The sequence below is a fragment of the Protopterus annectens genome, chromosome 6.part1, assembly GCF_019279795.1.
Source record: "Protopterus annectens isolate FY-2018-M chromosome 6.part1, PAN1.0, whole genome shotgun sequence".
Lineage (NCBI taxonomy): Eukaryota > Metazoa > Chordata > Ceratodontiformes > Protopteridae > Protopterus > Protopterus annectens.
Window position 1 is genome coordinate 52,482,888 of NC_056738.1, and position 13,273 is coordinate 52,496,160.

The 13,273-nt window shown below is 38.4% G+C and overlaps 1 long non-coding RNA gene across 1 annotated transcript in view; it reads left to right on the forward strand.

Moving 5' to 3' along the window:
- The first annotated feature begins 1,328 nt into the window (after window positions 1–1,328).
- LOC122805325 overlaps window positions 1,329–13,273 on the forward strand; it is a 523,418-nt gene continuing 511,473 nt past the window's right edge. Inside the window, exon 1 of the long non-coding RNA XR_006365353.1 lies at window positions 1,329–1,380. This is a non-coding gene — a long non-coding RNA (uncharacterized LOC122805325). The remainder of the gene's footprint in view (window positions 1,381–13,273) is intronic.

The following is a 13,273-nucleotide window of genomic DNA, read 5'->3' on the forward strand; positions in this document are numbered from 1 at the left end:
TTGTTAAAACAAGTTTGGATAGCAGTGCATATAAATTGTGCATATTCCAGCACAGTAGATGAATAATCACTGTATTAAATTATTATATTATTGTGGATATGTATAGATTGTTTTCATGAAAAAAATTCAATAAAAGGTAACAATTTTAAGTTTATTGTTTACTTTCTAGTTTCTTTTTTTGGAGGGTACATTTTATAATATTTTGCCTTCCACAAGTCCTTATTTGCTGCCACTGAGTTTCTAATTCATATTTACCCAGAATATAGGGAACTGTTTGATCATGGAAGCTAAAGTGAGTAAAATATAAATTAGCCTAAACTCTGCCACTGTGTATTAAATTTTGTAAAGGCATTAATTAATATTTTCTTTCAGCATTATTCTGCTGTTTAGCAGCAATTAAAGTTGTGCTTGTTCTAAAAGCGTGGTAATTAATATACAAGTTAGTTACAGTGCTCTGTATTGTATTGAGGCTGCCATACTGTTTGATGAGATGTACAGTGATTTGGTTTCTGATTGGTGTGTGGCACACTTTAGTAACAAACACAAAAATACCCATTGTAACGTATCGTTATGCACCATATAAAAGTGTAAGTAATGTATGTTTTCTGGAGGTATGAAGAGCTGTTTAGTCATAAGGTCAACACATTAGTGTCCAAATTGTAGCCTTGTAGTTATGGGTAAATGTAAAATTACCTTTACACCTGACATAATGTATATTTATTATACAACAGCATTATTTTAAAAATAAACAATTTGCCTTATTAAAATAACTGTATTGCATATTTAACACTCCATCTTCTTCATTTTCTCTTAAGTGATACAAGCCAGTGGGATGGTTTTAAGATGTTCACTACATGTACATATCACTGACATGCTGAAATATTCATAATGCATAGAAGAGGTGTAATTTATGCCTCTGTAAACATGGCAGCAGAAAAGAAGAAACTGTATTTTGTTGATGTATAGGACTGCTACATTTTAGAAATAAAGAACTGATGGAAATAAATGAAATGCAATATTAAACAGGGATAGCTTTGGAAGTTAAATAAATGATTAAGCTGCATTTGGCTCCTTAGCAGTAATTACAAATGCTGGACTTTCTGTAAATGCTTTTGCCTGCTACACTGATTAAGGTCTTACTGTAGCTACTAAACTCATATATGGGATCTGTTAGTTATACTTTCCAATGTGTTGCACTTCCATGGAAGGTAAATAATCTTTCTGCTGCTTGATGCTGTTTAAAAATGTTGTTGGCATATTTTTAATATTATTTCTTTTTTCTTTCTAGCTGAACATATTTTTATTCATCAAAACTGTCTATGAGTTACGAAAATATTTTCAGTCAATCAATAAAGATGTATCAAAGATCAAGAACACAAAGTAAGACATTATAAGATGTACTCACATGGATTTATGTTCTTTTGTTCAATGCTTCCTAATGTATGTGATACTAATCAGTAAAAACTAAAATAAAAATCTAGCCAAGCTAGAGTTTCAACTGTGTGAATCCTTAAACCTCTTGTATTAGAGGCACATGGGATATATGCAAACAATTATACTATGCTGATAAAGCCATAAGAAGGCTGAAACATACATGTTCACAACTAGTGGAGTTTGACTTTATTGATCTGAATTTGTCCATAACAGACTTAAAAAGAAAAAAGTCATGGGCGTTCAGAACTGCCATATAGCTGAAATACCTGATGTCCTTAAAGGGTCATTTGCATTATTTGCAGAATTAATGGGATAGTTGTTAGGTAGTCAATGAATTTCATATTTAAAGTAATACGAGGTTATGCACTTGCATAAATCGCATGCCAGGGGAAAGGATCACACTAGCTTGGTCTTTGCTGTTCTGTTATAGCATTTATACTAGGTGCAGTGTTATTTTAACCACAATGTTTTTAAACAAATCATCTTTATTGAACATCTGCATATAACATTGTGCATCATATTTCAAACTTCATCTTAAAGACTCCAAACAAAATGAACAAAAACAAGCTTCCAAATGATTTAGTTCTGAATGGTACCATCAAACTATACAAACATCTTCTGCATTATCTTCACATGATCGTGAACATATTTACATATGTATAACCATCAGTGCAATTCAGTAATCTATCATTTCAACAAATTTGGTCATATATTTATAATACTTTATGACCATGGCCATACATATATGTAATTGTTTACCTTTATAACAATATAACACTCACTACACACATATCAATGAAATCATATTTTTTTACTGAAAAAGAATAAGCAGTGAATACAAATCATAATTTGTAGAATCCAGTTACATTACAAGTACTACACCACAAAAATAGAACAATCCCATTTTTTATATATATCTGATCTGTCCTTGTTGTATAACCCATGCCATGCTGCCACCATTTCCTCCATCCTAAGAAATAAATCACCAGCGTGTGTATACTTCCTTGCCTGTCTTTTTGCCATCTGACATCTAGATGCCGGATACACCATCCTATTTCTCCACAGTTACTTACCCATGGCCATTCTAACTTCTTGTATGTAACTCATAGTCATACATCCGGTTATCTAATATAGTTATTATATTTTTATTGCATTCCCCATTGTCTTTAATTATCCAGTGATCACTCAAGATGCTGTTATTTACAACACTGAGAAAATTATCTTTTTTCATTTTATAGACTACCCAAGGGCTGATGTTACCTCTGGAATTGTTACTTCCCTCATTAAAATTCTGCATGTCAGTTGACAGTAGTGCCCCAAGGCTTGGGCCCATCTCATCCCAGTTGACACCATCACAACTGATTTATTTCACTAAATATTTAACATTCATTCTAATATCATCAACATCACAACACAATATTCCTTCTTTGAAAACAGCATACTTCAAATATCTAATAATGTTGATGTCATTCGTATAAAGGAAAACTCCACCTTCCTTACAGTTTAATTAACCTCTTAGGTTCCCCCCCCCTACAATATGGTTCCAGTATTGTGTAGGTAACAGAAAGAAACCTGCTAGTACTTTATAAAATGATCCTTTCCTTGTCTTGGACTCAAAGAATAGGAAAGCCCAACCCACTCTTTTAAGCTTACCTTGTCACATACTTGCAGGGGAATTTGTCTCTGCCTGCATAACATACCAGAAACACAAATAAATCTGTAGTTTACCTTGTCAGGTATTGCTGTCAATCTTATATGGGCAATTAGTATTGCTGGTGTCAGGAGATCAGCAGCTGCAATAAAAAGACAGAGGTGTGAAACTGTTTTCCACTGTCTTTATTGAAGAATGAAACAGAACTTACACTGATTCACAGCTGCTTCCAGTATAGCCATGCCTTTCATAGCAAAACAAAGCAATTAGATCAGACAAGGGTTCAAAAGGTGGTTGTTACCTCTTCTGACAAATTTACATAAGCAGCATCACAGAATTGATATGCTAAGTTTTAAATGTTGATGTTTCTATAGTAAGATGACTTAAATGTAGTATCAGAGATGTCCATGACATTCAGAGAAAAGTCAGAAAATATTTATTTCTTCTTGTAAATTTTGTAAAGTATCAACACATTTATCATTTTCACCCCCCCCCCCCACAGGACAGAACTACCCAAATCAGGACTGCTCTGCAGGAGGTGAGACAGGTGCAACCCTATCAACTAGGCACAGTGATACTGGTCTTTTATCCTTTCTTGTAATATCCTTCCAGAGATGATGCATATTTGGTGCATAGATTCATAGGAAGAGACATATTCCACTGATTTTTGAGCCAGTCTTTAAACAGGTGCAATGTCTGAGCATTTTCTAGTCTACAAAAGAAATGTAACCATTAATGGCAATGATGACATACAGCTAAATTTACTTTAGCATGCATGTGTTATGTGCTCTTTCATTAAGAACATTAAGAAAAGGAAATAAAAAGTATTTTAACTTCTCTCTCTCTCTCTCTCTATATATATATATATGTATATATATATATATATATATATATATATATATATATATATATATATATATATAAAGTAGATGTGTGTAACCCGTCTGACATGTATATTTAAAACATGAGTTTCTGGAATAGAGAAGTATTTAGATATATTACTGATACATGTAACTCCTTATGAATTACAGAAGGAGTCATTACTGAGCACATTGCAGGTGCTGCAAAGAGCACGTCTGGGTAACATCAAACAATATTAATTTCATGAACTTCAATCATTCTTTGACTTTGTAATGTGGCCCTTTCTCATCGTGGTATTAGAAACCCAAAAGACTTGGATAAATTAAAAAAGTGAAAGTAAAGTCATAATGGAGAACTGTAAAAAGCGGAAGACTCTAAATTTAGCATGGATAGACTACAAAAATCATTTGACAGTATCCCACATTCATGGATAAAAGAGTACTTAAAAATGTATAACATACACTTTACACTGATTGATTACATTACAGCAACCATAAACAGTGCAAGCCACTTTGCAGTTAACCCATGATAAAGGACAAGTTATTATCCCAGGGATAAAAATTCAAAGGGGAATATTCCAGGGTGAGCCTTTGTCACCACTGCTCTTTTGTCTTGCCATTAACCCATTAAGCTGTCTATTAACAGATTAGGTCAAGGATACAAATTGGCCCCCAGAAAACAACAAAGTGTAAAGAATTCTCATCTTCTTTTTGTGGATGATTTAAAACTGTATAGTTATCAGATGAGAAGCTGAAAGCACAACTGCAAGTGGTTAAAACTTTTTCAGATGATATAAAAATATCATTTTGTCTTGATAAATTTGTAAAAACAATGTTTAAAGCAGGAAAGCTGCAGCACCAAGAAACCATCCACCTGGGACAGGAATGTGATATAAAAGAACCTGCGTAAGAGGGAAGGTATAAATATTTGAGAATTAATGAAGGATCAACAATAAAACATGAACAAATGTAAATAAAACATGGTAAGAAATATGTCAGATGACTAAAATTAATACTGAAAACAGAGCTGACATCTAGGAACAAAGCCTAAGCTATAAGCCAATTTGCTCTTCCTGACCTAACTCACAGTTTTGGAATGACAAACTGGCCCCAAAAGATGTCGAACTAGCTGGATAGGAAAACAAGAAGGATGCTTCATGCTTAGCAAATGATTTATAATAATCACTGTATACCAAGACTATATATTTCCCATTCTGAAGGAGCTATGGGCCTCCTCGAAACTGATTACATGTGTAGATCTGCAATCATCGGACTGCATATGTATCTCCTGACCTCACAAGACTCAAATGTAGTGAAAGTTTTAAAACATGAGGAGAATAAGTCTAAGATGACTTTCCTGTTTAGTTTAGCAAAAGCATATTGGTGTCAAGTGGGAATGGAAATCAAACCAGAAGCAGATAAAAATTAGTCAGCAACTGAATGTGCCAAAGGAAAAAAAAAACAACAAAAGAATGAATATAAGATGAAGGATCAGATGAGAAGGCAAGAAATGTGGAAAATGCATAAATATAGTTGCAAGTACAGGAAACTCTTGAAACAACCTAATGTTGATCAGAATTGAATACAGGAATTGTTAAGGAAAGATGAATTTAAACAAAAAGAAGAAAGTCAATATTGGTGTTCCAAAATAGTGAACTATGAGCACATTGGTTTACAAAGTCCATTGAACATGTGGGAGAAACAGACAAATGCAGATTTTGTAAAACAGAATTGAAAACAGTTGCACATTTTATTGCTGGTTGTGATATATTAATGGCAGAAGGACTGTATATTGAAAGGCATAATAATGTAGCAAGACTGTTGCATTGGGGATTGTGCAAACATTATAATATTGAAATAGCTGAAAAACATTGCAAAGCATTATAGAAAATGATGATATTTACATCAGATGGGATCACTCATTACCAACAGTTCAAAAATAGATGAAAAGAATGAATACATGAAAAGAAGACAAAAGCATTGATCATTGAAATTGCATCACTCAGGGACTACAGTGCCTTATGTACAGAGAGAGACACAAAGTCATAAAATTCCTGGATTTGCAGGCAGAGACAAGGGTAATTTGGAAGAAGGATACCCAGACAGTTCCAATAAATGTAGAAGCAATGGGTCTTATAAAAAAGAATGTACAATCATGCTTAGATATAGTACCAATACATGTAATCCCATATGAATTATACTAGGAGTTGTTATTGGGCACATTGCAGGTGCTGTGAAGAGCACCTCTGGCTAACATCAAAGATTGAAATAATACTAATTTCATGAACATTAATCATATTTTAACTTAGGAATGGGGTCTATTCCCATCATGGCATTAGAAACCCAAAAGACTTGGAGAAATTAAAAAGGAGAAATAGATTATATGCTTGTGTGTGTGTGTGTGTGTGTGTGTGTGTGTGTGTGTGTGCGTGCGTGCGTGTGTGTGTGTGTGTGTGTGTGTGTGTGTGTGTGTGTGTGTGTGTGTATATATATATATATATATATGTGTGTGTGTGTGTGTGTGTGTGTGTGTGTGTGTGTGTGTGTGTGTGTGTGTATGTGTGTGTGTGTATTTGTGTCCACGCATATACAACTAGTGACACTTCACCTCCCAATCTGCAGTTATGTAAAGTTAAAGTATCTGTATTGTACAGCGCAGCCACCAAAACCATCTTTCTATTAATCTGATATAAAAGATTCACTTTAATGTATGTATATTGCACAGAATGGTCAATTCATTGTTTTAAATCTTGAGATGTCTCTCTTATAAAGTTATAAATGTTTTTGCTTTAATAGCTGTTTTGCACATTTTCATAATAACTTTGTATATATAACCATGGATCTTTGCTGCATGGGTTTCCATTAAAATGGGGGCTTATTTTTCAGTCAGACTTCCCAGCTAAACATATAAGTAAACAATAAGTAAACAATGGGAATAATGAGACTGAAGCTCTAGGCTCACACATATGAAATATGCCTGCTGTTTCTATTTCCACTTTAGCCTGTGCTATTGAAACACTAAACAGGTCACTTATAATTTTCCAATTCTATATCCCCAGACACCTAATCCCGCACTGATTATTGGTGAAGTAAAGTACAGCTAAACTACCAAGCAAAGAGAGAGTGAAGCCCTGGCAAAAGAAAACCAAACACTCCATTTTTAATTAATTGGTTTATTAACTTTAGGGTCCTTGATTGTGGCATTCATCCATTGCACATGTAAATATGGTAAGTAGAGCTGTGAATGGAAAACAATTGACATATGAAATGAAAAGGAAAAACACAAAGAGCAGACAAGATGTGGTTGAAGTGTATGAAAGACAGGAGTCAAGGTGATGCAGTTCCTGTGCAATACTGGAAAAACAGTGGGAGAAACTGGGCTGACAAAGTACACTACAATGCTTCTTAAAAATATTAAGTGCATTAACATACCATGCTTCCTAAGGCTGTGCAGTTGATGGAAAAATAGATGATGATCAGACATTCTTGAATTTATGCTGTCTTTTTTACCACTCTCCAAGAGAAAATGCAGAGTTATGCATAGCATGTTATTAACATCTTTATTTGACAACTATTTGTGCTTGTCTCATTGGCTTTGCCTGCGTTCATGTTGGCCACCCAACCGTTGTTTTCTAATCTGACAATTGTGAAATTTGCCAGGGAGAGAGAGATATTAGTGGGTGTTCAGAAGACTGTCCCTCTTTAGTAGCAATAAGCATTCCTAAAGTAGCTATGCACATCATTTCACAAGAGATGATTACTAGGCAGAAAATAAAATGGGGAACCATACAAAGGGCAAAACATACACAGATGACAAACAAATGTAAAATTAAAAAAACAGAAAAAAAATAGTGGTCTTGCAACTTTGTTGATGAGCTCAGTCACAATCATTTCCAAAAATCATGTAACCCAGGTAGTGTTCCAAAGCAACAAGCCTTTATTCATCACAGACAATTGATCCTCAGTAACAAAAAAAAAAAAAAACAGAAATATTTTACAATGTTAAACATATCAGCTTTTATGCACTTAAAAGTAGGTGTGAAAAATATATGTACTGTTTAATTCTAAACCAGACTATTCCATGCAAACAATATAAACGGGGCCATAAAAGTGCAGTTTAGAACAGCAAGTACACACCTCCACATGCTATTACTGATTAGATCAAACTAAATCCTAGTTAAGGAAAACACTACCCCTGGGGCTCAGTAAATTCCATGTCAGAATAACGTTATTCTGACATGGAGAGGACTGTACCAAGCACAGCTGTAGCAATAGCGTGCCTTGCATATTCATGAAGGTATGCTACTGTTATGGCTATTTGGACACTGAGTGCATGGGGTGTGTCTAAGCAATGCACACACATTTAGCATGTCCCCTGTACTCAGAAAGTATCATACGGCACTTTTTAAAAGTATTTCAGTGTCCACAGACACAGAAATGAAATAAAATAAGTATTTCAGTGTCCGCAGACACTGAAATAGCTAGGGGAGCAAGAAACAATGCAGGGTATGTGTGACAGGTTCTGTCACAAACCTCCTGCATTGTAAAAGTGCCATACAGCCATAACCATCAACTGTACAAGTTTCTGCAGAATGCCCAGATGCCTGACTCACATACTTCTCAACCTCCTAGAGCAATAAAGTTGTACAAAGCCACAAATAATTGGGGAACAAAGGCACAAAAATAGGGACACACTTCAAATACTGCACGGACAAACCCAGAAAGCTGATAGAATAAAAGGTTTGCAGTAGCATGGACTTCCTGAAGGGTATGAAGACTGAAAATCAAATGTCTGCCATGTGAAAGTGCCATAAAGCCATAGCTGCCAACTGTACAGGTTTCTGCAGAATGCCTAGATGCCTGCCTCACATACTTCTCACCCTCCTAAAGCAAGAAAGCTATACAAAGCCATATATAATGAGGGGACAAAGGCACAAAAATTGAGACAGTTTTTAAATATTGTACTGACAAACCTGGAAAGCTGATAGAATAAATAGGTTGCTTTAGCACGGATGTCCTGAAGGATATAAAGTCTGAAACCCAAATGTCTGCCAGTATGTTCTGACTTAAACCCTGAGTGATTTGCCAATGATCTCCTAGAAAACCACAGTCACACTTCCTAAGCTTGTAAGAGCAATAAGAGTAGTTTTATTGTCCGTTTTGGGTCTATTCCTGCTTCTTTCCAGCCCCTGCTATCAAGCACGCCTTAACGTGCTTTAGCGCAATTTAGCGCGGAGTTGCCACTAGAGCAGCATCGGGCAGCGCTGGTTTAACAAGGTTAAAGTTTTTCTGGCTCCATAAAGTCTGTTCTTCAATTTTTCCCTTAGAACTGCTCTGTTAGGAACCTAAACAGTTTACACCTTCACTAAAAAGCACAGCACTTGTTCCTAATTGCTTTTTCTTCTCAAAAAGCTCAGCACTTGTCTTAAAAGCATATCCCTTGTCTTATAAGCATTTTCTTTGCAGGTCAAGCACTCCTATATTATACAAATCCCTCACTTGCAAAACCCCCAGGAGTGCCCACTTCCCTGCTAAGCCCTCTACTTTTCTGTCTCATACCAACTCATAATTCTTTCTAGCATGTCGAAGGGTCAGATGCTGGCGTCCTCTCCTGCCCAGTTGGTGAATCTGGGAATTCTGAGGCAATGTTACAATTGCCTCATGTACACGGACAAGGGAGGCTGAGCTCTCTCAACTCAGGACTGGCAAGACCAGGCAGGAGGAGAAGGCAACTACACACACCACAATACAAGTCTCACATAACTTAACCACACCACTGAATCAAACACATAAACACACTAAGACATACTCGGAGGCTCTGAGTAAAAATTTACCTAAACAGCAAAGGCCTCCAAAGCAGACACCCAAGCAACTGCAAACTCAAGACACCACACAAACAACACATAAAAAACAAAATCAGTGTGCAAAGCAGTCACTGCCCTTAAGGCCAAATACAACACCAAACATACTTGTCATAGGTGACTCCATAGTCAGACACACTGACGTCCCACTCACCAGGCTGAACAAGGAGAAGGTCATGGTAAGCTGCCTATCGGGTGCTAGAATCTGCCACATAACACAAGCGCTCAGGTCACTCCATGGCAAGTACAAATATGACACAGTCATTGTCCATGCTGGTGTGAACGACCTGAGACGTACCTCCCTGGACTACATGAAAAGAGACATAGAGGAGCTCTCTGATTATGTAGCCCAGGCAGGTATGACCCTGACCCTGAGCAGTATCCTTCCTTCACCACGAATGATGCCACAATATAGTGACAAGATGATCAGCTTTAACAATTGGCTTAATTTCTTGTGTCATTCAAAGGGGATCCAGTGTCTGTCTGCTTGGGATGACATGCCTGACAAGCCACGCTGCTTCGCAAGGAATGGCTTGCACCTGTCACCCCTGGGATTCCGGATATTGGCTAAAGCTCTTGCCACCCCCATAGTGCCTTTTTTAGGCAAGGCTCAAATTCTAAACCTACCACCCTAGAAAACAAAAACGGGAAGAAACTAAGGGTAATGCTGCTCAATGCCAGAAGTCTAAATCTCAAAATGCACGCACTCGAGGCCCTTTTCAGTATGGAGAACATCGATGTCTGTGCTGTGACTGAAACCTGGTTCAAGGCTCCTGAGAGCACCCCGGCACTATCAGGTTTTACCTCATATCATGCGTTCTGGCCCCAAAACCCAGACCATACCACAAAAGGAGGGGGTGTATCCATATTCATCAAGGATACCTACACCTCCAGGTTGGTGGCTACGCACGAAGCATAGAAAACCATCCAGGTGCAATTAACCATAGGCAAAACTACTCTACAATTTGTAGCATGCTACAGGCCACCCTCTCAAACTCAGGAAACCCACACAGCCTTCCTGAAGACACTGGAGGGTATAAATGTATCATCAAACACCATCATATTGGGTGACTTCAACTACCCGAATATAGGCTGGGAACATTACTCAAGCCCCAACTTTCTAGCCCAAAGGTTCCTGGAGTTCATAAATTCAAATGCCATGGAACAACTAGTCACCCTCCCCACAAGAGGAGAAAATATACTAGATCTCATCATCACAAACATGGGGACAAAATGCTCCACACCGGAAGTATATCCCTCTTTGGTGAGATCAGATCATAAACTAATCTCACTAGAAATCCACATCCTGCCCCCACCCCAAACAAAAAAGACCACAGTGAAGAACTTCTCTAAAGCAAACTTCACAATACTCAAGACAGGTGTGGTATCCTTCAAGGCCCCCGAGCCAGTGGAAACCACAACTCAAGCTGCGGAAGCCCTTACAAATGCCTTCTATGAACACCTTCAGGACTGCATGGATCAGGCAATCCCAAATAAAACCAAGACTCTTTCCACCAAGGGCAAACGTCCAGTCTGGTGGACCCCAGCCCTAAACAAACTTTACAATAAGAGGAGAAAGCTATTACATGATAGAGCAAAATCCCAAAAAGGGAAGGCATCTTTGATCAGTACTAGCAAGAAACTACGATCCCTCATAAAGTCATTAAAGGCCAACTTTGAGAAAAAAATTGCCATAGATTCAAAAGACAATCATAAGGCCTTCTTCAGCTATGTCAGAAACCTGGGTGTAAACTCCCAGATATGCTCAGAATTAGTCCAAAATGATACAAAAATCACTGAGCCCACAGACATTGCCAACATACTGGCAGACAGGTTCAGTGCAAACTTCACCCCCCTCTCCCCCCCAAAAGGAGAGATAACTATCCCAACAGAGTGTAGCCTCCCAGACATCTCAAATGCGCAGGTGAAAGCTGCTTTCTCTAAAGCTAAAAACACAGCATCAATGGGACCGGATGGTGTCCCCGGCTGTGTGCTACATGAACTCAGTGAAGAACTAAACCCGCACATAAGGCAGCTGTTTAGTCTTAGCCTTACCACAGGATATGTGCCCAAGGAGTGGCGTACGGCAACTGTGGTCCCACTCCACAAAGGTGGTGTCTCTATGGACCCTGGTAATTACCGCCCCATAGGCTTAACAAGCCTGGTCTGCAAAGCTATGGAGAGGATCATAATTGAACTCATAAACAAGGACATAGGGGACTTGCAGATCTTGGACCCAACCCAGTTTGGCTTTGTCAAGGGCAGATCTTGCCTTTTGAACCTGGTCGACTTCTTCGAAACAGTTACCAAGGCCATTGATGAGGGAAAGGCAGTCCATACAGCCTACCTTGACCTTGCAAAAGCTTTCGACACAATACCCCACTCGGGTATCATAGAGAAACTTACCAGCTTAAATGTAAACCCATATGTCACAAGATGGGTTGCAAACTGGCTAAAGGACAGAATCCACAGGGTTAGAGTTGCTGGAGCCATGTCAGACTCCAAGCCGGTTACAAGTGGTGTCCCACAGGGCTCAGTCCTTGGCCCCCTATTGTTCAGCATCTACTTCTCAGAAGTACAGGGAAACATAGTAGGACTATGGCTGACAAAGTTTCGGATGACTGCAAACTGGGTGCCATAGTGGATAGTACATCGGACACAGACATCCTTCAGAGGGGTCTCACGGAAACTGATAGCTGGTGCCAGAGCCATGGCCTGAAGTTAAGCAAAAAGTGTATAGTCATACCCTTCGGGAAAAACAAGGTAACCCCAAGCTACCATATAGGTGGCAACCCACTAAGCACAGAAGAGGTTATCAGGGACCTGGGTACCCAGGTTGACAGTGGCCTCTCGTTTGACACTCACGTTGCTAAAGTGGTTTGAAAGACCTTCTACATTGCCCATCTGATCATGAAAGGATTCACATCCAGATCAAGTGAGGTCATTGTTCCCCTGTACTCTTCACTTATCAGACCAATGATCGAGTACAATGCCCCATTCTGGATGTATCTCACCCGACACCTTCAACAATTGGAGAGACCCCAAAAGTTCCTCACCAAAAGGATAAAGGGACTCCAAAATCTGTCATATACTCCAACTCTATTCAGTTGCATACCGTCTGCTCAGAGGTGACCTGTGCCTGACATACAAGGCCATGACCAACCCGGAATTAATGGACATGCTCCACCTCAAAAAATCCAAATCCACCACAACCACTAGAGCAAGTGACTTAAACCTTAGCATGGATATAAATAGGACGTGCTGGAGGGACAGATTTATCACCCAGAGACTCCCCATGCTGTGGAATAAAATCCCGGTCCATGTGAGGCAAAGCACCTCGCTGGCTCTGTTCAAGAGAAATCTTGACCGGTGGATGGGAGATCGTAGGTTTACCCCGGGAATCATCTCTGTGTCACTGCTGGACAGAGGCAAAACAAACTAATGGGCACATTATTTCTAACATAAGG